The sequence below is a fragment of the Rattus norvegicus genome, chromosome 7, assembly GCF_036323735.1.
Source record: "Rattus norvegicus strain BN/NHsdMcwi chromosome 7, GRCr8, whole genome shotgun sequence".
NCBI lineage: Eukaryota > Metazoa > Chordata > Mammalia > Rodentia > Muridae > Rattus > Rattus norvegicus.
The window spans coordinates 93,232,934-93,256,196 of NC_086025.1; the positions used below are offsets into that span (position 1 = coordinate 93,232,934).

At 46.2% G+C, this 23,263-nt stretch overlaps 1 long non-coding RNA gene across 2 annotated transcripts in view; it reads left to right on the forward strand.

Annotated features, from left to right (window-relative positions):
* Window positions 1-18,046, forward strand: part of LOC120093663 (uncharacterized) — a 115,537-nt gene extending 97,491 nt beyond the window's left edge. For both annotated transcript variants that reach the window (XR_010053834.1, XR_010053833.1), the window contains 2 exons: window positions 4,479-4,616; window positions 8,115-18,046. This is a non-coding gene — a long non-coding RNA (uncharacterized LOC120093663). The remainder of the gene's footprint in view (window positions 1-4,478; window positions 4,617-8,114) is intronic.
* The last annotated feature ends 5,217 nt before the right edge of the window (window positions 18,047-23,263 follow it).

Sequence of the window (23,263 nt, forward strand, 5' to 3'; positions counted from 1 at the left end):
CATGTCTCTCTTCCTACTTTTCTAGCTATGAAGTTTTAGCTAGTTTGCAGCTCCCCCCTGCCCCTCGCACATCCCCATGGCTCATCAAAACAATCAAGCACAAAGTTGAGACTGTAGGCTGCTAGGAGTTGAATCTGCCTGGCAAATTGTTCCTTGGTTAGGCTTCCTTCCCCTTATGCAGATGTGCTGACCCCTGGCAACCCCTCATTTTGCGCCATCTCCCAATGTGTTCATGTCCAGGTCTGGTTGTTGAAGTTGAAAGACCCTATTCCGGCACCAGCCCCTTCTGCTTTCTCATACGTGTGCCAAGTACTTGTGAAGACTTCTTCCAAGTGTTTCATCATGCCTCGGGGTGGGGATGCATCTATTCTGCATTTCAACACTTTGTTTCCACCTGGCATTTCAATTGCCAGCTAATAAGTGAAGTAACTCATCTCCAGGCTGACATCCATGACGCTGTGCTTTACGGGGACCCATACTCGGATCCCTAACATGCTCAGGGAGCCATGACAGGTCTAACCTGTAGTATTTAGTAGCCACAGAGGTGGGCTGGGGGTTTTGGGTTTCTCAGTTCATCCATAGAGATAATTCAAAAATCTGCATTATTTCATCATCTCGGCAACTCAAGGTGGGGGTGGTGGAATTTGAGAAACTTTGGCAACTCCTGGGTCTCAGTCCAAGTAAGGATCTTTCCCAACTCATCTGCTTTCTTGTGGTATCTGGGACATCTCTCTCTCTCTCTCTCTCTCTCTCTCTCTCTCTCTCTCTCTCTCTGTCTCCCCCTTCTGTGTATGTGTGTGTGTGTGTGTGTGTGTGTGTAAAGCACTGTCACCAGTATGGGCTCCTGAAACCTTTTCTGCCAAGTTCTTTCTCACTGGGACCCTTGGACTCCCAGCATTTATGCTCTCCCAGGCTGTTTGACTGCATTGCCCAATTGGACGGGTTTGATAGGGCAGGCTAGTGAGTGCAAGCCTCATAAACAGTTCCCAGGTGTGGGGACAGCATATTCTGAAGATAGCTCAGGAGTGGCTTTAGCAACATGCACTTTGTCTGGGGCAAGTTCACTGTCACACACAGACACAGACACAGACACAGACACAGACACAGACACAGACACAGACACAGACACACACACACACACACACACACACACACACACACACACACACACAGAAGACTGAACAGGAAGATGGAAAACAGAGCCTTAGTGTGGATGGTACACTGTAAAATAGAATATTGCCTGGTGAGAGAAAGGGAACCAAGCCCCAGGTGCTTCGTGGCGTGGGGCCAGATCTTGGAATTGTTCAATAGAAAGAAATGGAATCCTGGAGGTGGGGTTCTCTTGAGCACTTAGCTGATAGTCTTATATGGTGATTGCTTATGATTCAGACTAATGTTGTAACCAGACCATAAATGCTTAGCAGGCAGGGATCTGGACTTATGGCTAGTTTTCCTTTCTTGTACTACTTAATGCAGAGTCTTATATATAGGCAGTGTTCAATAAAGGCACAGAAGGAAAGCATCTCAGGCTACATTTGATACTGTGTTATGTCCCAAACCTTCTGCTGTGAGTCAATCCATTTGATGGTTGAGACTGTTTTGGGGCATATGGTCTCTTTCTCTCCCCTATCTGGTTGGTTCCCATTTCAGTGTAAAATAATACCAGGCCCAGGCCTTGAGGAGCTATGTTAGAGGAGGAAGAAGCACTCTCTCTCTCTCTCTCTCTCTCTCTCTCACACACACACACACACACACACAAACACACAAACACACAGGTATACAAATGGGGTTGGGTGGGTGACTGTAGAGTATGAACCCAGGCTACAGACAGGCTACTGAAGCCTTGTGATGCTCCCTGCTCCACAAAATGGAGAGTTACCTGGTATTATAGGTACCAGGGGGGCCATCTTGGAGCTAGCAGGACTGAGTGGGGCCCTGTACAGAAGGAGAGAGGAGACTATTCAGGACGGAGAGAGTGAACATGCAGTCTAAGGCCTGTCCACATTGCCTTTTCCATCCACCCATCCATCCATCCATCCATCCATCCATCCATCCATCCATCCATCCATCCGTTCATTTATTCATTCTATAGGCTCTGATTTTGCCCATGCATGGTCCAGACTTTGAGGGCAGAGTTTTGGTTAAGACATGTAGGTAAATCTGTTCAGAAACCAGACAATGAACAAATGAGAAAATAATTAGCTGGCAAAGTACTGAGTGTCATGGAATATTGAAAATAAAGGGCATAAAAAGGATCCAGTCCTTGACCACAAAGGATAAGAATTGTGATCAGCCTGGAAAGGACCCACAAGGAAGTAGAATGGCAAGACATATTCTAAGAATGGACTTCTTGGGGCTGGGAACAGTCAAGAAGTCTGGAGCATAGGAAGTTCAAGGTAGAAGAAGTGGGGGGAAAGGCAGAATGAACGAAAGAGATGGAGTTGGAAGATGTGCAGTGGCTTAGGCCAGGCAGAGGACACATGGAACTGCTTGTGTCATGATAAGGATTTGGGACATCAAAAGCATTCTGTATTAGTTACTCTCAAGTTGCTGTGACAGCCAACCATCCAAGAAATGAAAGATTTATTTTGGCTCACGGTTTCAGAGGGATTCTGTCCATCATGGAGGGAAGATATGGACTGTCCATTCAAAGGGTGACAGTGGAAGTGAGTGTTGTAAACTGTTCACATCACAGCTAACAGGATCGGAGACTGTGACAAGAACCATGGACTGGGTAAAACCTTCAAGAGCCTGCCCTTATTGAAGTATTTCTATCAATTAAGCTCCATTTTCTGAAAGTATTTGTTCATTCAATAGAGGACCGCCACTTGGGGAACTAGCATTTGAAGCTTAAGCAAGTGGAAGAGCATTTCAGATTTAGCCAAATATCTAAGTAAGAGAGGCTATTGAGTTAGGTTGCAAGTGGTGTGAAGATGTGGCCATGTGTGAAGTATTTAGGACAGGAAGCTTGACTATGGGATGTGAAGGAGAATGAATTCTTGTAGGATGATTCCAGTTCTTCTTAGTGAAGTCACTAGTGATGTGACCCTGCTTCTGGCTGAAGATAGGCTGGAGGGCAGGGGGCCTGGTTGTGGGGGCTATGGGTGACAGTCTCCTGAATGTAAACTGTGGTCCAGGGGATCCTTAACATGCGATGCTGGAACCCTGCTGAGAAGTTTCCTCTTTTTCTCTTTCCCTTTTCTGTTTCTGAGGTCTCTCCTATCCTTTGTTCAATGTCTTCTTTTATTAGCCACACTGGGGTTCCTGGGAAGACTGGAAGGTAAGAGTGCTGTCCAGATGGCAGGTTTTCCAGAACACATATCACTGTGAAAACATAACTACCAACTTTGAGGGGTTCATTGCAGTGCTGAAATGACAGCATCATTTAATTTCATCTCATTCAGCTCAGCCAGTGCCTTCTGTGCACTCACCGTGGACCTGTAAGCATCGACAAATAGACTGTGTTCACTCTTTACCTGCTCTCATGTCCTCTAAAGCTAACATGATCACCAGTGAAGCAGATGAGCAAAAATAAAGCTTGACACCATAGAAATAGGTACAGAGTACCTCAAGGCTGCAGTCAGGAGGTGTATAGAGGACATTATTCTTCAGAATCAGAGACCGAGGCCCAAGGAAGTTAACCATTTCAATTGACAGTGCTTAGAAGCTGAGGCTGGGTTAGAACTCCTTTCTGAGCCCATAATGGGACGTTTGCCAGTGCTGCTTCTGACTTCTGGAAGATATGTCTTCTCATGTGGGGATGTGTTGTAGACCAGGAAGGAGAAGGTAGCAGCTGTGGGTTGAGTAGATCTGGGTTCAATTCCTCATTCCTACATGAGTGACCTTGAGCAAACATTAGTCTCTGTAAGGTGAGTAATAATAAAACTGGAATTAATTTAGGAATCTCACAATGTGTGTACACTAAGGGATGTGGTTAAAGCTTAGCTTTCTCCCCATGCCTCATGGCCTCCACTGTCACGCTGGGCCTAGAGATCTTCTCTCATTCTCCACTCAGTGATGCTGGATGACATATATCAAGAAGACCTGCTGCGTGGTTCGGCCAATCACTTATTGCTGGATTCTAGGGAGCTCAAATGGGAAATGAAGTGTTCAGACCAAGATGAGTCAGGGTCGTCTTGGTTTCAAGCATCAGAAACACCATTAAGGGTATAAAAAGGAGCCCATGGCTTCTCACAACCATGAGGGTCAAGTACATAGCAAATGTTAGTTACTTTGCTTGTTGTTGTCACAAGATACCTGACAAGGAACATCTACAGGAAGGAAAGGTTTATCTTGGCTCATGGTTTTGGAAGGGATTCAGCGAATCTTGGTGGGTGAGGCAAGGAGGTGGGAATAGGGGAATATGGGGGCAGCTGGTCATGGTGCTTTCAAAGTTAGGAGGACTAAAGTGGGCAAGGAGTGGGGTTGGGTTCTTAAACCTCAAGGTTCACACCAAATGGTCCACTTCTTCCATCAAGGCTCTACATTCTTCTGCAACTCCCAAAACTACCTCAGCAGCTGGGAACCAAGCAGTCAAACACATGGGCTGATGGAGACCATCTCAGGTCCAAGGCACAACAGGTGGCTTCAGTTCTGGCTGGATCCAGGGATCTCAGGTACTGTTGTTCTCTTCTTCTAGTCTACTTTCCCTATGTTCCCTTCCTTCTTGGACTGGGTTTCTCCAGGAGGGGGACCCCAAAGCTCTATATCTTTTTAGCTCATACATTTATGGGGAAGAGAGATTTTTTTCTAAGAATCTTTGGACAGAATTCCTGAAAATTGGCCCGAGGCTTTAGGTAGATGGAAAGTTCTCATGGGCCAGGCTTTTGTGGTTGCCGACGGTCACTCTCTCCCTACAAGTGTGCGCTTTCTCTGTACATGCATGTGTGTCTTTTGTGTCACTCTTCTGTGTCCTCAGTACAGAGTTAAGTCCTCAGAGCTAGACCAGCAGAGGAATTAATACCCTCCCCCCATTTGTCTGCTTGAAGGCCAGGGCTGGGTCTAACTATTTTCTCTTCCCTGCATGAGCATTCAATTCTTCCAGGACTTATTTACTGAAGGCCAGATAGGGTGGGGGAGGGGATAAGTAAAGGAAGAAAAAGCATGAAGGGTTAAGGAGAAGGGTGGTTTGAAGAATGGAGTCAGAGGTCAAGACGTAGCTCCAAATCGTTGCAAGGAGGACCCAGGACTGGCGCTGAGGAGAATCTAACTTGCTGGTCCTTGCATAGCCCTTCTCCTGGCCCCGTGGGAAGGAAGAGACCCCACCCAGCCAGAAGGGGAGTAGTTCCATGTTGGAATAATTTGTAAGTATTTTACGGTCTTATCAGTTAATAATAAAAATGAAATTACATTAAAATACAACCATGTGTGGGCCGCAGCACAAGTTAATGACTCGTCATGTAGTCATATGCATGTCCCTTTAATTGAGGCATAATGATACTGGTAATAATACCCTGGGTCTGCTTGTGGCTTCTTTCTTCGGAAGAGCTCAAAGCACTTTCTCCTTTATCTCATCTCCCTCCCTGACTTCCCAGGGAAGTGGCACTTATCACCCCCTTTCTCAGGGGTCTGGGTGTTATGACTCACGCTCTGGGTGTGGTGCAGGTGACTCTTTCTTTAGCTCACCCTGTAATATCCCCATTTCCTAGGTGACCATGACAGTCCTGGCTTTGAGGGCTCTCTGAACTATCTGATTGTACCCTAGGAAGCTTAAGCGTGGGAAGTAGAGTGGGGGAGGAGGGAGAAGAGGGTCTGTTGCAGTTCCAGAGGGAGATGTGAGGCCCCAAGGAGTCAGCATGTTAGAAACAGGGGATCCTGGAGAGTGGATGATGTATTTTTTTACCTTCTCATCTCTCAGATCAAACACAGTACATGACATGATGTCTAGACATGTAATCTAAATCTACTGATGGCAATATGGGAGATAAAAATGTCAGTATCGGGCTGGAGAGATGGCTCAGCGGTTAAGAGCACCCGACTGCTCTTCCAGAGGTCATGAGTTCAATTCCCAGCAACCACATGGTGGCTCACAACCATCTGTAAAGAGATCCAATGCCCTCTTCTGGTGTATCTGAAGACAGCTACAGTGTACTTATATATAATAAATGAATAAATCTTTAAAAAAAATGTCAGTATCATTCAAGACCCAGTTCAAAGGTCACGTCTCCTCTCTCAAATATCTCCTCTGGTCCTTCCTTGGGGTCTTATCATGTCACCATGGACTTTCCCAGCTCTTGAGGTCTATGAGCACAGAAGGTTTCATGTCATAAACTCAGAAGTCAGGGGCATGGGAACAAGTGGCTGGGCTTTAATGTAGGAAAGAAAAACCCCGAATTCTGCCTCACAACATCTGTGGGGATCAGGAAGGAAGACCTTTAACCTTTGCAAGCATAGTCTTTCCCTACCTCCTTATCCCAATAGAACTAAGAAAACTCACTTTGCTGGCTTGTGGAGAGGTTAAATGTGGTAACTCTCTTGGTACTAAGTAGGTCCTAGGTATTAATTTCTAGTGATTAACTTTTGACTTGGTGGTTCCTAGTTTTAGCTCCAAATCAGAATGGTCCTTCTTTGCAGGAGACTTTCCTGGAAGACCCCTGGAAATTTTGGTCACTGCACCTGGGTTGGGTTCAAGGCACCTGACTTGCCAGAAAGGTTTCTCTGATGGTTCTTATATCAGAGGGGCTTAATGTTGGTCAAACTGAATGTGTGGCTGAATATAAAAAAACTATAAAAGTCATTATGTCTTTGGTTTTAAGGTCCAGGGAAGGGACAGTAAATGCCCTTGAGTACAATGACCAGTGTTTTCTTTAGGGAAAACAATTGAGTTCACACTGTAGCTAGGTGACCCATGAAGGCTGGTAGAGAGAAGTCAGTCACCTGGCCTCCAGTGTCTCTGTGATCCAATTAAGCTGTCACATCTGAGCTTCACCTTACTGCTTCTTCTGGGGGAAAGAGTGGGGCAGGTGTCCTCAGTACAGACGTTCCGAATTGGAAGTACAGATCTGGTAGATGGAAGAATCTGGAAGCCTCCATGAAAAACGTCCAGTGGGGTCTCAAGAGGTGTTCCTCTATCTTTTGGTAATTTTATATTTCAACTTTATGAAGAATTAGGGCAGGAAATAAAAGTTTATTACCATTTTCAGCTGCTGCCAATATCTGAGAGACCCCAAGGAATTTCTGTGAAAATGTGGGAGCCAGCCGAGCCTTCTTTCTGGAAACCAACAGCCCTTGAAAGGGTTCCATGAAGGCCCAGAATCAATGACGCAGATGGAGTTTAGGATTAGAACTTGAGTGCAGGCCAAACCCTGTCAGGTCCTTGCTGGGCAACTGAGGACCAGCCCTAGAGTCCACATAGAGAGTATGAGATATGAACTGGTAACATTTTTTTTTTCCTCAGAGGTGGTGCATTATCTGGGGAAAGAATGTGAGGAATCTGTCCCATGCTTGAGAGCAGTAAATGGCTAATGGCAGAATCTTGAAAGGTCCATATCCACATGAATATGGGAGTTAGGGGTCCTGCAGCTGCTGAGTCTGTGTGTATGAGGCCTATGACCTCACATATGGAAGAGGCCACAGGAAAGTGGGGTACGGGGGCCGAACATAAATTGGGGCATCTTCTCATACACAATTGTCTTCAGTGTTCACACAATCCTCAAAGACCTCATCATGTCTGTGTTTGACCTTTGAGGAAGCCATCTATTTCATAGATGAGGCCAGGCAGGCAAAAGCTCTTAGTTGCATAGCAATCTGTTGGTACCAGAATTTGAACCCACGTTCATTTAACTCAGTTTTCTACCCTCATTACTCCAGTTGCTTGTACAGCGGCTGACAGGACGTAGTTGGGTTTCTTCAGATTCTCACTGGAGTGGCTGTCTAGATAGTCCTTGCAGTAAAGCAGATACCATTCCCATTCCTTTCCTGGGAACAGGCCACTCATAGTATTTGGTTAGGAAAGGGAGTTGTATATGCCAGTGTCAAAGACACCAAGGTATGGCCTACTGTCACCACAGGTGAGAGATAGGGTCTGTTTTAGTTAGGATTTTACTGCTGTGAAAAGACATCATGATCAAGGCATCTCTTACAGAGGATAACATTTTATTTGTGCTGGCTTACAGGTTCAGAGGTTCAGTCCATTATCATGGCAGGAAGCATGGCAGTGTCCAGGCTGGCATGGCGCAGGAGAAGCTGAGAGTTCTGTATCTTGTCAAACAAGAGAAACTGACTCCCATGTGGCTAGGAGAAGGGTCTCAAAACCCACACCTACAGTGACACATTTTCTCCAACAAGGCCACACCTACTCCAACAAGGCCACACCTCCTAGTAGTGCCCTTCCCTGGGCCAAGCATATATAAACCATCACAGAGTACTCCTGAGGATCCCAAGCAGAGCTATACATTGTCTTTGCCAGCTGAGCCTGGAGTGATGGCCCCACACAGATGATCAGTATAATAACTGACCAGGAAGAGCACACAGGCCCCGACGTCTCTAAACCTGGGAGACCTGCAGGATTGTGCAAGAGCGACCTCTACTTGGGCCCAGAAAACAAGACAAACAGCTTCTTTTCCATGCACTGTGACTGACTCATTTTCTAAGAAGCCCAGCCATTTTTTGGGTGGTTTGGAAACCAATCCAGGACTGAGTGAAGCAAGGAAGACACAGAGCAGACGGCAGCATCATTGACCCCCACTTTACTCTCCATATAAAGCACAGAACTCAGCCCCTGAGCCTGGGGATGGGACCATCATAAGACCCCCCCCCCCTTCTTCATTCCAATGTACTTGTCTGCCCAGACCCCCAGAGGTCACACTTATAGACGAGCCTTAATCAGGACATTCTAATCTGCCCAAGCCTTAGTTTGAGTCATGAATTATTAAGGAGATTCAATAGAAGAGAGAAAGGACTTGCCTGCCACTGGGATGCTTGAGTCTAAACCATATAGCCCTGTGTTCTACCATTATTTGGAAAGACGGGGTCCTTCGGAGTTTAGAAGGACTGTCCATAAAGTAGAGCTCTTTTGAGTTGTTGCTGTGAGAACTGCGTAAGAGAATACTTCTGCCCCTGCCACCCATCACACACCTAGCAAAAGTATTAGCTGCCTTCTCCTTCCTGGCTCATTCCCTCATGAGTGCCAAGAAGAGATATTTGGATCTGAAGATATCAAATTATTTCAAGCACAAATCTTTTCCAGGTTCCTGTTTTAGAAACTGGGATCAGAAAACACAGCCTCTCAGGTTGTTATGAGACTGACCGAGTCGACATGAGTACTGTGCCAGCCCAGCTCCGGAAGTTCTCAGCTTTGTGGCTGGTTATAAATAGTTCTTCTCTGTGTGGGTGATGCCTCCTTGGCTGGTGCTGTGTGTGCTGTGTGGTCAAGGCTGAACTGACTCACCCTGGAGTGACAGATCTAGGTAGTGACACCCAAGGTAGCTGGGTAGAAATAGCCGGGCTCTTTATTAAAACCAAGAGACAGATTGGATGTTCTTGTGACAGGTGCCTTGGGGCTTTGATAGGCCCAGAGAAGGAGAGGGGAGATGCTTGTGGCTACCAAGTCATAGGAAAATGGGATGCCCCTACAATTTTCCTAGACAAAGAAACTTGTAGGGTGTGCTGTTTCTTTTATGAGGACATAGATAAATGGCAGCTGGGAAGATACTCCTCCTTCTTGTGGGGACAAGGGGACTGGGCCGGGCATCCTAGAGCCTGTTTCTGGCCAAGTCAGACAATATTTGATTTCTTCCCAGGAAGTAGAGAAGATGGGTGAGCCTCAAGCCCAGTGTACCTTCTATAACTGTATTCTTTACAAAATTCTACAAGTGTGTGTGTGTGTGTGTGTGTGTGTGTGTGTGTGTGTGTGTGTGTGTATCTGGGGCTGGGAGCTGGGATGGGCACACAGCCCACTGGATGTTCAGGAAGAGAGAGGTTCAAAGAAAGCTTGTGAAGGAGGCCACATTTGAACAGAATTGTAGGCAGAAATCAGGGGATAAAACAAGCATCTCACTTCTCTAACTCCCCCTCATTCTTTGATCTCTACCAACAGATTCCCACACAGTATGAACCTACTTTCATTGAGGTCATCATTGACCTTCTTATGGTAAATCCAAAGCTCCCCTTTAAACTAAAGGGAATGTCCACTTGATTTGAAGTTCACTTTTCTCTTGACTCCTGTTCTTTTCCTGCCTCTCTAGCTGTCTTTTTCCCATTTCCATTGTGACTTTATCTGTTCTATCTCCCTAACTATTTACCTTCCATCTATCCATCTCTCCTCCATCTTTACAACAAAGAGACTTTAATGGAAGCAATGTTTACAGAGTGTGGAAGTTCCACAAGGTGGGACTAACACCACGGAACCATCAGTAGCTTTGGGCCTGAAGACTGACTGTTTACTAGACTCCAGAAATTTGAGGCTAGGGAAAGTAGCTTGGTGGTAGAATGCTTACCTAGCATGTACAAGGCCCTGGGTTCAATTCCTGGTACCGTGGAAATAAAAACGAAGGAACAAACTTCTAGAAAGTGAAGCTGTGAGGGGCTTCCTGTCAGGGGCTGAGCCTTTGGCAGAGGAACGAAACTACCTAGGGGGCAGCCTCCTTCCTTGACTTTCCTCCTCATCCCTTCTGAGGTTCCCAACATCATAAATGTGGGCTGCCTCTAAGCTAGAGCCCTCCTCTGATTATACACCCTTATCCCAGAGACTCTTTCTTACGGCAGTGGCAATGTAGCCCATTTTCTTCTCTTCCAGCAACTGGAGTTGACCTGCCTTCTTCCTGGGCATCTCTGTTTTTCAGACACCATCAACTCAGGCAGTCCACAGGTCATCATGCCTTCCCCTCATGCTGTCCCTTTCCTGTCTTCCTTTCTACTGTGGCTACCTTGTCCTTTGTCATGGATGATGTCTTATCAAGAATCATCTAACCTCTTCCAGCAACACTCTTGTCTCTGCTGGTAGGGGAACCATCAGGGTTCTTTCTAAAAGATCACCTCTAACATCACTTTACTCCTACAAGTTTTTCTACTCAGCTCGTTACATCCCAGATGATGACCTTGGCCTGGTGCTATCTCTGCTCACCTCTGTTCACCTCCTCCCCTGTTTCCATTCCCCCTCCTTGGCACCTGTGTACCCTTTACTCAGCTGGGTCATTAGCAGATCTCCCAGATGCTTACAGGTTCATGCTCTTGTGCCTTCTCACAGACCGGAACTTCCTCCCTTCACCTCCCACAGCAAAGGCCTCAGCCCTTCCTCATCCCATTGCACTCCTCCTTTCTGGAAAGCACTCCCACAGCCCATGCTCAACAGGGGTTGCCTAGAGCCCAGGATCTTCATCTCTTCCTTTCTTTAGTTATCTAGGTAAGTTCTCTGACCACCCCTTGCATTTGGGACCCAGCATTGGCTCTGTGTTTGCTGAGAGCAGGAACATGTGGAGCCTCTACATTACAAGGACAAGCATGGTGTGGTGCCTTTCTCTAGGCCCTCAGTTGAGTTTTCAATTTCTCTAAAATTTCGCCTCCCTCTTCTATCAACCTCACCTCCTAGGGCCCACTTCCCACTTCCGGTTCTAGCAACACTCATCTGGCCTGGCACAGACACATCCCACTCTTTCAAGCACCAATTATCCTGTGCTCATGACTGATTCCTCCACTCCCCACCCCCCACTTCAATGGGGAGTGCCTCCTTGCTCTTCAAGGCCTGTGTCTGCAAGCTGGTTTCTGACAGGAATGATGCCTTGTCCCTGTGGATCCTTAGGAAAGCTTGTCACCTCATGCCGGATGTGCTGTAGGATGGGGGGATGTGTATGATTAAGTTAACCAAAGTTTAATGCAATGCAATACAGTCTTCTCTGTAATATGTAATATTATATATGCTTCACTGCTTCACGCATATCAGCTGGTTTGATTTGTGCAACAATGCTATAAAGAAAATACTGTTATTGTTCCCATCTTATGGTTTATAACACTGAAGCACAGCATGTTACTCACTTTTGTCACTGTGATGAATTACTTAATAAGAAGCAGCATAAGAATTGGAGGGTTCCTTACGGTGGGAAGGCATAGTGGTGGGAGAATTCCCAAGGTGTTTGCTTACATCTCCGAGTACCAGGGAGCAGAGATGGGACAGGAAGTGGAGCCCGACTATAAACAGAGGCATATGTCCTCCAGCTAGGCTCCACCTCCCCAAAGTTCCATACCTTCTTCCAACAGAGCCACCAACAAGAACCAATTGTTTAAACATGTCTGAGGAGGTGGGGCATTTGTCACTCAAACCCTAACTTATGCAGAAGTTAGTTAAACTGTCCAAAGCTACATGGCTAGAACATTCCACAGATAGGATTTGAACCTAAGTAATCTGGTTTTGCCATGGGAACCTAAAACTGGGACTTAGACAGAGGGGTTTTGATTATCTCACTGTGGAGGGTGACCTTGACTTTGCAGACCTGGTAAGCTGTAGAAGGCCTTCAAGTTCTCGTAGTGGGTAGTCTTCAGGTGGCTTTGGATTGTACTGTGTACACAGGAGAAGCTGTGGGATTGGGGTAGGGACCACTCCCTGGGTCCTAGTAGTAGAAGGGTGGTTTCCTCTTTTATCAAATTTGTGAGTAGGAGAAGACAATCAGTTGTTTGGCATTTTCCTCCCTTTCCTGGAAGTGCCAATGCTGGGTGAAGAGAAGCTTTAAGAAGCTCTGTGGGTGGCTAGAAACATCTGGCATGGGGTTTGCTAAGCAACTCCAGAGATCTGCCTTCTGGAGAAGCCTGAGAACTGGCCTGGCCTTCTTTGCCAGTAAAGGACATGGCTTCCTTAAAACACTTGTATCCTGTGCCTTCCAGTCTTCTCCTGGTTGGCCTTGAGTGGTGAGTGTGAACACTTAGAATATTATCAAAGCCAGACAGTATTTGCTATGGGCTCTCTCTGTGGACCCTGGGACCAGCCACTAGACACTTTGACTTGGCATTTTGGATATTCCCAACCTGATCTTTAATGAGTCTAATTTACTGTGTGGATGACCATGAGAACAGAAGGAAGGAGGGAAGTTGAGATGTATTGTAGGCTGAATTTATGAATTTCAAATAATCTATTGAAGTCAGAATCCCCATGGCCTCAGAATGTACCCGTATGGGGGAATGGGCCCCTTGAAGAAGTATGTAATATTTACTGATGCCATTGGGGTCATAATGCTTACTGAGATCATTGGGGGGAATATTAATCTGAGAACTGGGTCTTCAGCAAAAGAGGGAACTTGGATCTAGATTCCATATATAAGAATACAGGAAGAAGCCAGCCATGAGGCAGCCCAGGAGAGTCAAAGCAAGCCTACTTATACTCTGATCTTGGACTTCAGCCTCCAGAATTACAAGAACGTAGATCTTGGTTGCCTAAGTCATCCTGATACAACATCTGCTTCTGTAAGCTCTAACAAGCTATTAGAAGGTGACACCATGGACATCTCATTCGCTGTGCCCCCCAGTCATGGCACTTCTGTTTCCATGGGGTCAGCCTAGCCAAACAGGAAGGGATTTCTGGCTAGAGAGCGACTGGGTGTAGGTGACACTGGGCATGGGACCTGCTGGGCTGTCATCGCTAGACTGGTAGGCCTTGCCCTCAGGGAACTTCTAATCCCATGGGGAGACAAGTACATTGTGAGCTAAGTACCTATGAGTCACTCAGTAATGAAACAGACGAATGAGACAGCAAGAGAGGTGAGAGTCCATGGTCCATGGTGATGTCATAGAGGGTTGCTTCAAAGGCTCAGCCTTGGGGCCTGTGCATAACAAGTGTGAGGATCTGAGTTCAAATCCCCAGAGCCCTTATAAAAAGCCAAGAATGGGTATGTGTGCCAGCAACTTCAGGGATGAAAGGGGAAAACAATATAGAAAGGTACTTTGTGTCCTTGTCTGGCTTCTGCGTGTGTCTACACAAACATGTACACGCATACACTCTGGTGAATGTGCCACCTCGGTACCAGGTAGCTTATACCATGTACACACATACACACACACACACACACACACACACACACACACACACACACGATGCAGAGAAACACAGGGTTTGCTCTGGCCCTGGCAACCAGAGACTGGAGGGAAGGGTACCCTAGAGGAGTTGTACACATGTACAAATGCTCAGAGGCATTTATATTTACTATGGAGACCAGGCCTGGAGCTAGATCAGGGAGGCCACTGCACACAGGCTGGGTTAGGGAACCTCAGAAAGAAAACAGTTTTTTGTCAGGGTGCTGGCTCAGTGATACTGTAGGCTAGTTGGGGGACCATAGACAGGTCACTTAGTTTTCTGGGATGTCAACGTTCTCTGCTGCAAAGTAGCAATGATCACAGCATTTGCCTTGTAGGGGTGCTGTTAAGGGTAGGTCGGTAGCACCCTACAGTGTGGTTTGTCATGTGGTCGGACCTACCCTGCTCTTGCTTGGCTCACTTGTCACAGCTGCTTTTCCCACTCCCCCTAGTGTGGCTGAAACAATAACTTCATCAACGTCTCTTATGAGGCACGGAGGGAAGTCAGGTCAGCAGAGAAAGTCACTTGTCACCAATTGGAATTGAGAACTGAGAGTCTAGAGGCTCCTGGCAAACACACAAGAACTTGCCAGAAAACATTTGGTACAGGGTTCCCGGATGCCTGGTTCTCCACACAGAACCCTCTGAGGTTCTACAGGCTGTTCACTCATGCATCGGGGAAGGAACCAAAAGGAGGACCTGAAAGAATGATGCATTTTTCTCAGTAAGAGTCCAAGGAGGCGGCCAGGCAGAGGGATGTTGTCTCGGGCTCCCAGGAGAAAGGTTGCTGCAAAGGTCACCTGTCCTTGCAGATGCTGCATGCCAACTGATAGAATGTACTTGACTTGAATTAAAGACCCCTGCCCCATTTTATGACCTGTATGGTTTTTGGCATTGGTTAAAAGATATAGACAATGCCCACCCTTTCATAATTCAGTATCTCCTGCCCAAACTCCATCTGCCCTTTGAATGTTTCCCTCACTTCCCTGACGTCATCATCTGTCTGGTTCTTCTTTGTCACGCCTCAGCTCAGGTGTCATTCCTCTTGGAGCTGGAGTTAGATGCTGCTTTGCTCTTCCCACAGCAAACTGGCTCGCACCTGCCACCTGTCACCTGGGTGAACTTGCCAAAGGTTGGCATGTTATCTAGACTGTCAGCTCTGTCAGGAAGGGCCATAGCTGCCTTGTTGGTGACTGCTCAGTTTCTGGTCCAGGCACGGGAAAATGCAGCGACACTTAAGGGATGAGTTAGACGTGAGAGCTGATGACTGTCACCCTCAAGTTTCCCGGCTGTCTTGATGATGCTTCTTAAGATGAATCTTCTTTAGGTTAAGTGTTGAAAATGACTTCGTTTTCATAGGAGCTTGTGCATTTATAGGTCTAAAATGGCCCAAATTGTACAAATGACTTTTATTTTATTTTATTCATGTTATTACAAAATGGAGATTGGTAGCAAGCATGAATTCTCAATTCGGATCAGCTGATTTCAATTTCAGTTCCATCACCCTCAGAGGCTGTGTGACTCTGGGTAAAGGATAGTATTTTTCTATGCCTCAGTTTCCTTGTTTTAAGATAGAGGTATTAATAAGCATGATGGGGTTCTTGTGATAATGATATTGGTCAACATTACAGTTTGAAGGTGAAATGCCCCCCATAGATTCTTCATGTGTTAGACTAGGTAGGTGGTCCCCAGATGGTGGGATGCTGGTGTCGGAGACTGTAGAACCTCTGAGACATAGAGCCTAGCCAGATGGGGTAAAGGGCTTATGGGTAATGGCCAGACCTGCATTCTGTACGGAACCTTGGCTCCTGACTGCCACACCAGTGTAAGCCACTGTCTGTACGCCTGCTGCCTCTGCCACAAGCTTCTACTGCCACGCCTTCCCCAACATGGTAGACTGTATCCTCCGCACCATGAAGCAGAATCGATCCTTCTTTCTGTACATTGCTTCTGTGAGTATTCTGTAACAGCCAAGTACATTTATAAAGAACTTATTTGCAGTGGTCCCCAAACATGTAGACACATCACCTGGAACTTTGTTAAATAAATAGCCAACCCTATAAATGGAACCTTTGCCTCTTAGTTATTTAACTCCATTCTGAAGAACCATGTTGACTCGGCCCCAACACAAGGCAAACTCAAGGCCAAAGCATCTTTTTTAGTGTGTGCCCACCCTTGAATGGTGTACTCTTTTATCTTCTGTGGTATTTTGTCTTGAATAGTCTTGCCTTTTACATAATCTAATTATACTCCCTTTCTTGTCTGCTGAAAGGCCATTTTATATGGCAGGGAGAGTATTGGCTGAGACCTATGGGACTTCCTTCTCAAAGTCTTAATGTGATGGCCTCCTGGTAACGTGGGGGAAATTAGGAGGAGGGTAAGGAGTGGGAGGAGGAGGAGGAAGAGGAGGCTGGAAACCATGAGTTGCTCATGTTGGTGTTCTGCCTGCCCATGGTTTGACCTCGGTTGGCCTGGTTTCGAATGTTTCTGGGACACAGAGGTAGGAGTAGGTAGGTTTGACCACAAGGAAGCACTGGGTGGTGAGGGCAGGATGTACCATGGGCATTTAGAATGAATAGTTTACAGTAAAAATAATCAGAGTCCCGGTCTGACTGCATGGCCACTCCAAGGCCAAGGAGTCCTCAGATGCCACATAATCCGGTCTCAAAGGGGAGCTGTGGTTTCGGAGTCTGGGTGGCTGCAGTCCATGATTTAAAAAGCAAAGCTGGGCATGGGATCTAAGATAGGAGGCTGGTCAGGGGCCAGAAGTGATGATTCTGTTTGAAATTGCATGCAAGCATTAAAAACAAAACAAAACAAAAAAGGTGATAGAGGAAGAAAGAAAAACAAAATGCTTAAAATGTAAGAGAAACCGTCTTTGGCAATCCTTTTCTCTAAAAAAAAAGAGGGAAGGAAAGGAAAGGAAGGAAGGAAGGAAGGAAGGAAGGAAGGAAAGAAAGAAAGAAAGAAAGAAAGAAAGAAAGAAAGAAAGAAAGAAAGAAAGGAGCTAACATGCAATCAGGGCCTGGTTGACTCTGAGGGCTCTTGGGTTTCAGAATGAGTAGATCATTATAGAAACAAGGTGGCCTCTGGGTGGGATAACCTACAGGGAGAGTCACTCCCTAGAGGCCTGGCCATGTCCTGCCTTGCATGTGAACACTTGCATGGCCTCAATGGGCACATATGACTGCTGACTCTTATTACAGCATGTGTCCCTTTGATGTGAACACTGATGATCGAACCTTTTACAGTGTCCTATTGCATAGTGCACCACAGTGCCTCCCTCAGCCAGCTGTCTACCCCACCCCCACCACCTCAGGAGGGAGATGTGAAAATTAGATAACTTTTATGGAAAGGGAGATCACCCCCCCCTCCAAGTTTTAGGAAGGTGACCTTGCTTGTTCAAGGCCAGGAAGAGACGAAACAGTAGTGGTTGGTATGAGGCTCTTGACAGGGTCATGGGGATTCTGTGTTGCCAGTTGGTTGGGAGGGTCAGACAGAAAGTAAGGACGAAGGCTTACCTGACCTTTGTTTTGTGGAATTATTACTAGAAACCAGAATATAACATTTCTGTGCCCTGGGTGGCTGAATTTCAAGTGGTTAAAAAGGTCTAGGAGAAAAGGATTTGACCTGGGTAGAATCCCCATTCTGCTACTCACACACTGTGGGGCCAGTTCCTGACTGCTTCTGAACCTTGACTTCCTCATCTGTAAAATAGGAGAGTTGTCAGTCCTGTCTCTTGTGGCCTCAATGGGCACATATGACTGGCGACTCTTATTACAGCATCTTTCTCATCAGCTCTTCCCTCGGCATGTTATATTTATGTGGTAAGGGAATTACCTATTTTTGTTCCCATTTTACAGATTACGACACAAGGCACAATGGAGAGGTTATTTGCTCAGATTCAGGAAAGCAGAACTAGAGTTATAGCCTAGGACTTTGAATGCCAAACCTGAGTAACTCCCAGCTGTGCTGTGCTGTGCCCTCTGCTGGCTTTCCTGCCATTGTTGACCAACATTGATGCTCCAGGGTCTGAAATGGCAGAATCGGGGTAAGAGTATCTGGCTCCTTGGCTATCCCCTTTGGTTTCTTCTGTACACTGCTGCAGGTCTCCACCCTCCCATCCAGGCACTTAGAACTCCTTTGTGCCTGCATGTCTTACTGGTGTGAACACCACTCAAGCGCCTAGAACCACACCGCAGCCCTGCTGTAGACTTGCAGTTAGAGCTCCATCTGAACCCACAAACATAAGATGGGTAGAAGTTCCCATTTACACAGTTTTTCTGATCCCCTAGAGGCTTGTTGAGTGCCCAAGCCTGCCCAAGTGTTCCAGCTGTGGTGACTATGAATGGTCATATCTAATGGTGAGTCCATTAGAGTTTGGAACCAGTGAGGAAGTTGGAGAGCAATCTCAGGTTCATTGTAATGAGTGCTACAAATGAGATTCTATCAAAGGAAATAAGTCAGGTCTTGGGAGAGTGAGCAGTAAAGAAAACTGACTCCGACTTGAGAGTTAGAAAAGGCTCACTCAAGAAAGGGACGCTTGAGCTGTGATCTGGAAACCAGTTATCAAAGTGAGATGGACGGGCTGAACAGATGGTGGGGACAGCAGTGTAAAGGCTCTGGGGTTAGGGAAGAGCTTTTTCAGATAGGAAAGAATATAGAGGGAATGTTATGTAAGAAAGGTCAGGAAGGGAAGGTAGGAGCTGGTATAATTGTGCCACATTAAATGTTAAAGATGTAATGACAGAGGAAGTGGGGATCCACTAAAGAGCTTTAATTTGGGGGTAGTGTGTGTGAGGAGTCCATATAATTGAGCTTGGATTTAAACTCCTCCTCATAGTTGACATGAGACTGGCTTTAGGGAAACAGAATGGTTGTAGAGATTAGTCAGAAGGCTATGGATGTGGATGAGAGTGGACTGTGGTTTGGACCAAGGTGGAGGTGGTGGTGATGGAGACAGATGGACTGTGGACTCCATTCTGGGCGCCATGTAGACACTGGAGATATAAAATTCTGTCAGACTTAGAAGCCCTTCTCCACAGTGTTTGCTGCCTAAAAGGAAGGAGAGGCCTAGTAGCGTACACATATGTGCCTCAGAGGCCACTGTGTGCAATGGAAGATGAGAAATGGCCAGTCCTGTAGGCTGCAATATGTCCTCACCCTCTGCAGTGGGACTTCTGGCTTTTCACACCAAGACATGGAAACCGTCTGTCTAACTCTCGGATCTGGACTGGTTTTACCATATGCCTTTGTCAAGTGTGGTAGAAATGATAATGGGACAGTTTGGAACTATGGCCTCCATTGTCCATGTTTCCATCATACCTAGAAAACTTGCAGTTTTGAAGAACAAACATAGGAAACCACCTCGATGATGGAAGACCCAGACTCAATGATCTTTAGCTGATAGCCAGGAAACTACCAGCTATGTAAGTAAAATCGTAGGTTAGCTAACCCTGAGTACTCAACCAGGTGGGTACAAATACATGCTACGTCTCAACCATGTTCTGTAGAGTCTGTTCCACATCAGCAGAGGGGTTAGCTAGCTTACAGATTCAAGATCCTGAATAATGCTCATTGTTTGCAGCAGCGATTGGAAAATGATGGCCTGTGAACATGACCTAACCTGTTTTCGTAGTATATAGTTGTACCCATTTATTTACATATTGTCTCCAGCTGCCTTTGGGTTTCATAACCAGAAGAGAGTAGAGCACCAAATAGTTGATATCTGTCTCTTTAATAACATCTCTGCTGTCTCCTGGTTTAAAGCAAATGAGTTTTGAAGCGGCTTGTTACACAGCACTGACTGACAGATGCACAGGGGTTAGAGTAAAAGATCCTAGGGAGACACAGAGGAAGTAATGGGTGAGCTCTACACTGACCTGATATGTAGTGCTTGGGAACACCTCAGGAGAGGAAGTGATGTTAACTCTCTTGAGCCATGAGTAAACTTAGGCTCAGAGGGAAATGATGAAGAAACCAAGGGTCAGGATGATGATGATCAGGCCCAGGTCATGTGGCAGGCTTCCTGGTTCCTGTTTAGTGACATTGTTCCCGCCCTCCCTCCAGTAGGCACTAGGAATCTTCTGGTGAAGAGAGGGGCTTTACATTGTGGCCCTTTTGCTTCCCTGGTGTGTGGTTTGGGGCAACTTATGTAGTTTCTCTGTTGCTTAATTTCTTCATCCATATAGTGGTGGTGGTAGGGATAAGACCAACTTCATAGATTTTTTTTTTATGAAATTAGGTGAGATCATTGGCTCAAGCTATGTGCTATGTTTTAGTTAAGTATACCATTTGGAAAGGGTAATCATGGGGCTTTTTACTGAAGCAGGGATTGAGTCCCACCTCCAGGAAAGTTGTTCTCTGATAAATTTCCAGTGAGAGGGATGGTGTAGCGGCATCAGATATGTATACTCAAGGACCTTGAACCATGTGGACGCAATGATTTTCCATTACCAGCTTCTTTTTTGGGACCCACAATGCTGTATTTTCCAACCCACTAGCTGTAGTTCCCTAAATGTCCATGGCTGACAGAGTCTGTAACTTTGAACTTACCTCTAGATCCCATTTGTCTGGCTGAGGCTTACTCGGGTGAGGAGAATGAATGGTGTGGAGCCAGGTTTGAGAAAATGCTTCCCCGAGCACTGACATTGCCAGGTCCTGTGCTGGACCAAGGGAACTGGCAAAGACTGGGTGCCCATGTCTGTTTTCTTAGGATACAGAGTCCACTATGGGAGCTGGACTGGTCAACGGATGTTTATTTTCAACTCAAGATGATGAGAGCAGGCAGTGGGGCATGGGGCTCCTCAAGGACTTAGGGGAGCTTGGGTCTTTACACACACTCATGCTGAGTAGTGCTGAGTCTCAGTGTGACTAGGAGCTTATAGAGGGAGAGAGGTGGGATGACACAGTTCAGTAGTGCAAAGCATGATGGGAATGCAATGGTGGTGAACAGGGAACTGCAGTGAAGGGTAAGAGGGGACCGGCAGGGAGCAGGGCTTTTACCCATCATCACTATGAGGATAGGAGGCAGAGGGCCTGGAAGATGGACTAGAGGTAGGAGGGAGGCAGGGTTGAGTGGCCTCTCCTGGGGTCACCACAACAGGTGACAGTGTCTTCATTTTTTGGTCCCCAGGGAGGCTATGGTATAAGGAAGCTCCTGGCATTATGGTTAGTCTGTTCACTTCTGGATATAGATATGGTATTGCCACGGGGCGATGTTATATTCCTTCCTAATCCTAATGGATTTTACTATGTTGTTTCATAATATCTAATGGGACCTTAAGGGACTTGTAAACCACATTGAGTGGGTCAGTAAGGGTAGGGGGGAGGAGGAGGAGGAGATGGGGGCATCCAACTATCTGCTACATGGCTCCAAGAAGTAACATAACTGTCAGGGTCTGGAGACAATCTTCAGGGCTCAGTAGAGATGTTTGGTATTTGGAAGTTCTTTCTGCTTTTCCAAACAAATGAAGAAGTAAACACAAACCTGGAAGTGGATATTGAAAAAAAAAAGTCCCATCATCACTTTAGGAGCTGATGTGTAAGTGTCATCAATAGGAGAGAATTTCTCAATGAGGAACTGGCCAACGAGAGGACAAAATACCCTTCAGAATGCTTCCTGTGAGAAGTCAAATGGTAGGCAAACAAGAGTTGCACCATCAAGCCTCTGTTCTTTTTCCGTTCATTTTCTGAGCATGTAGATTAGATGCTTCAAGACCCCCCATTCTACAGTCCTATCAGGCTTTCCATGCTGTAACCACTGGAAAAGAAAGTTGTAGATGGTCAGTTGGTGTCTGGCTGAGAGAGGACTGAAGGTGCCTTTGGCTGAAATTCCTTTGAGTCTGTGAGCCAAAAGAAATCTTTCTTCCCTGAAGTGGTTTCTGTCAGGTGTTTTGACACACTGGCAAGAAATACAAATTACGGCTTGTGCATGTGTTGAGTGTGAGTGTATAGAGCGTGTGTGTGTGTGTGTGTGTGTGTGTGTGTGTGTGTGTGTGTGTGGTGTCTGTATGCACATGAGTAAGTGTGCAGGGAACAGGAAGGGAGTCACACACTCTTTGTGCCTTTGTCCTTCTGAAGACATGTGGAGTCATATCATACCAGCCCAATTTCTTCCTCTAAGTTTTAGATTGGAGGCATTTGACGTCTGGGTCTCAGGTCTTAATTTTCCTTCAAAAAGGAGACCACAGGGAGTGTTGGCTTTGGCCAATACTCATTGCCTGGCTTAGAGACGAACACATGGTATTGAGGCTGCGGCTCTTGAGTTAAGCTAATCCAGAGAATCCTGGCCTCTTCCCTCATTCCGTGACCTTGTGATGGCTATTTCCCCCTTTCAGCCTCAATTTCCATTTATTAAAATAAGGATATCAATTCTTACCCCACACGAATGTGAGGAGCTTCAGTGAGGTTCGGCATGTGGGACAGCAGTACAGGACATGCTTCATGTTGCACTCATAGGACCATGACATGCTGAGGCTGCGCTGACATTTTTCAGTAATCCCAGGACAGCCCCTTGTCCTCAGTCTTCTCACAATCTGACAAAAATGACCCATGAGTGTTTGGGAACCACAGGAAGAAGGCTCCTAACTTCCTTGCAGATGCATGGGTTTGTGGCTTTCTTGGGAGTGTGCGTTTGAGAGTGAGGGTGTCAGCAGGTGTATGTGCAGGTATATAAATGCATATGGAAGAGAGTTGAATGTGTACGTAACAGTACTAACAGATTTGTGCGTGGCTGTGACTGTGTGTGTGAATTGAGAAGATGTGGTGGTTCTGGGGAGTAGGTGCTTTGGTTTGAACGGGAAGTCCTCCACAGGGTCATGCGCTTGAGTTATGATCCTCACCTAGTAGTGTTCTGGAAGGTGGTAGAACCTTTGGGAGGTAGGGTATATCTGGTAGAAGCATGGTATTATCCTTTAAAGGTCCTTCTGGTATGCCTGGCTGTCCTGTGAAGGGTCTCTGCTACAGAGATGCTTTTCCGTGTCAATGATACTATGGTGGCTTGAATGCCCATTGACACTGTGAGCTGACACAAATCTTTTCTTCTTTTGGTTGTTGTTAAATTTGCCAAAACGTCTGACATTTTGCCAGCCAGAGGTTAGAGAAATAACTAATTGTTGTCTGTGTGTGACTGTGTCTGAATATAGTAATTCATGTATGTATATGCTTCTTTATATATGTGCTTGTGAGGTATGTGTGTATCCAGTGCCCCCAGTGTGTGTGTGTGTGTGTGTGTGTGTGTGTGTGTGTGTTCTGATTTCTACCACAT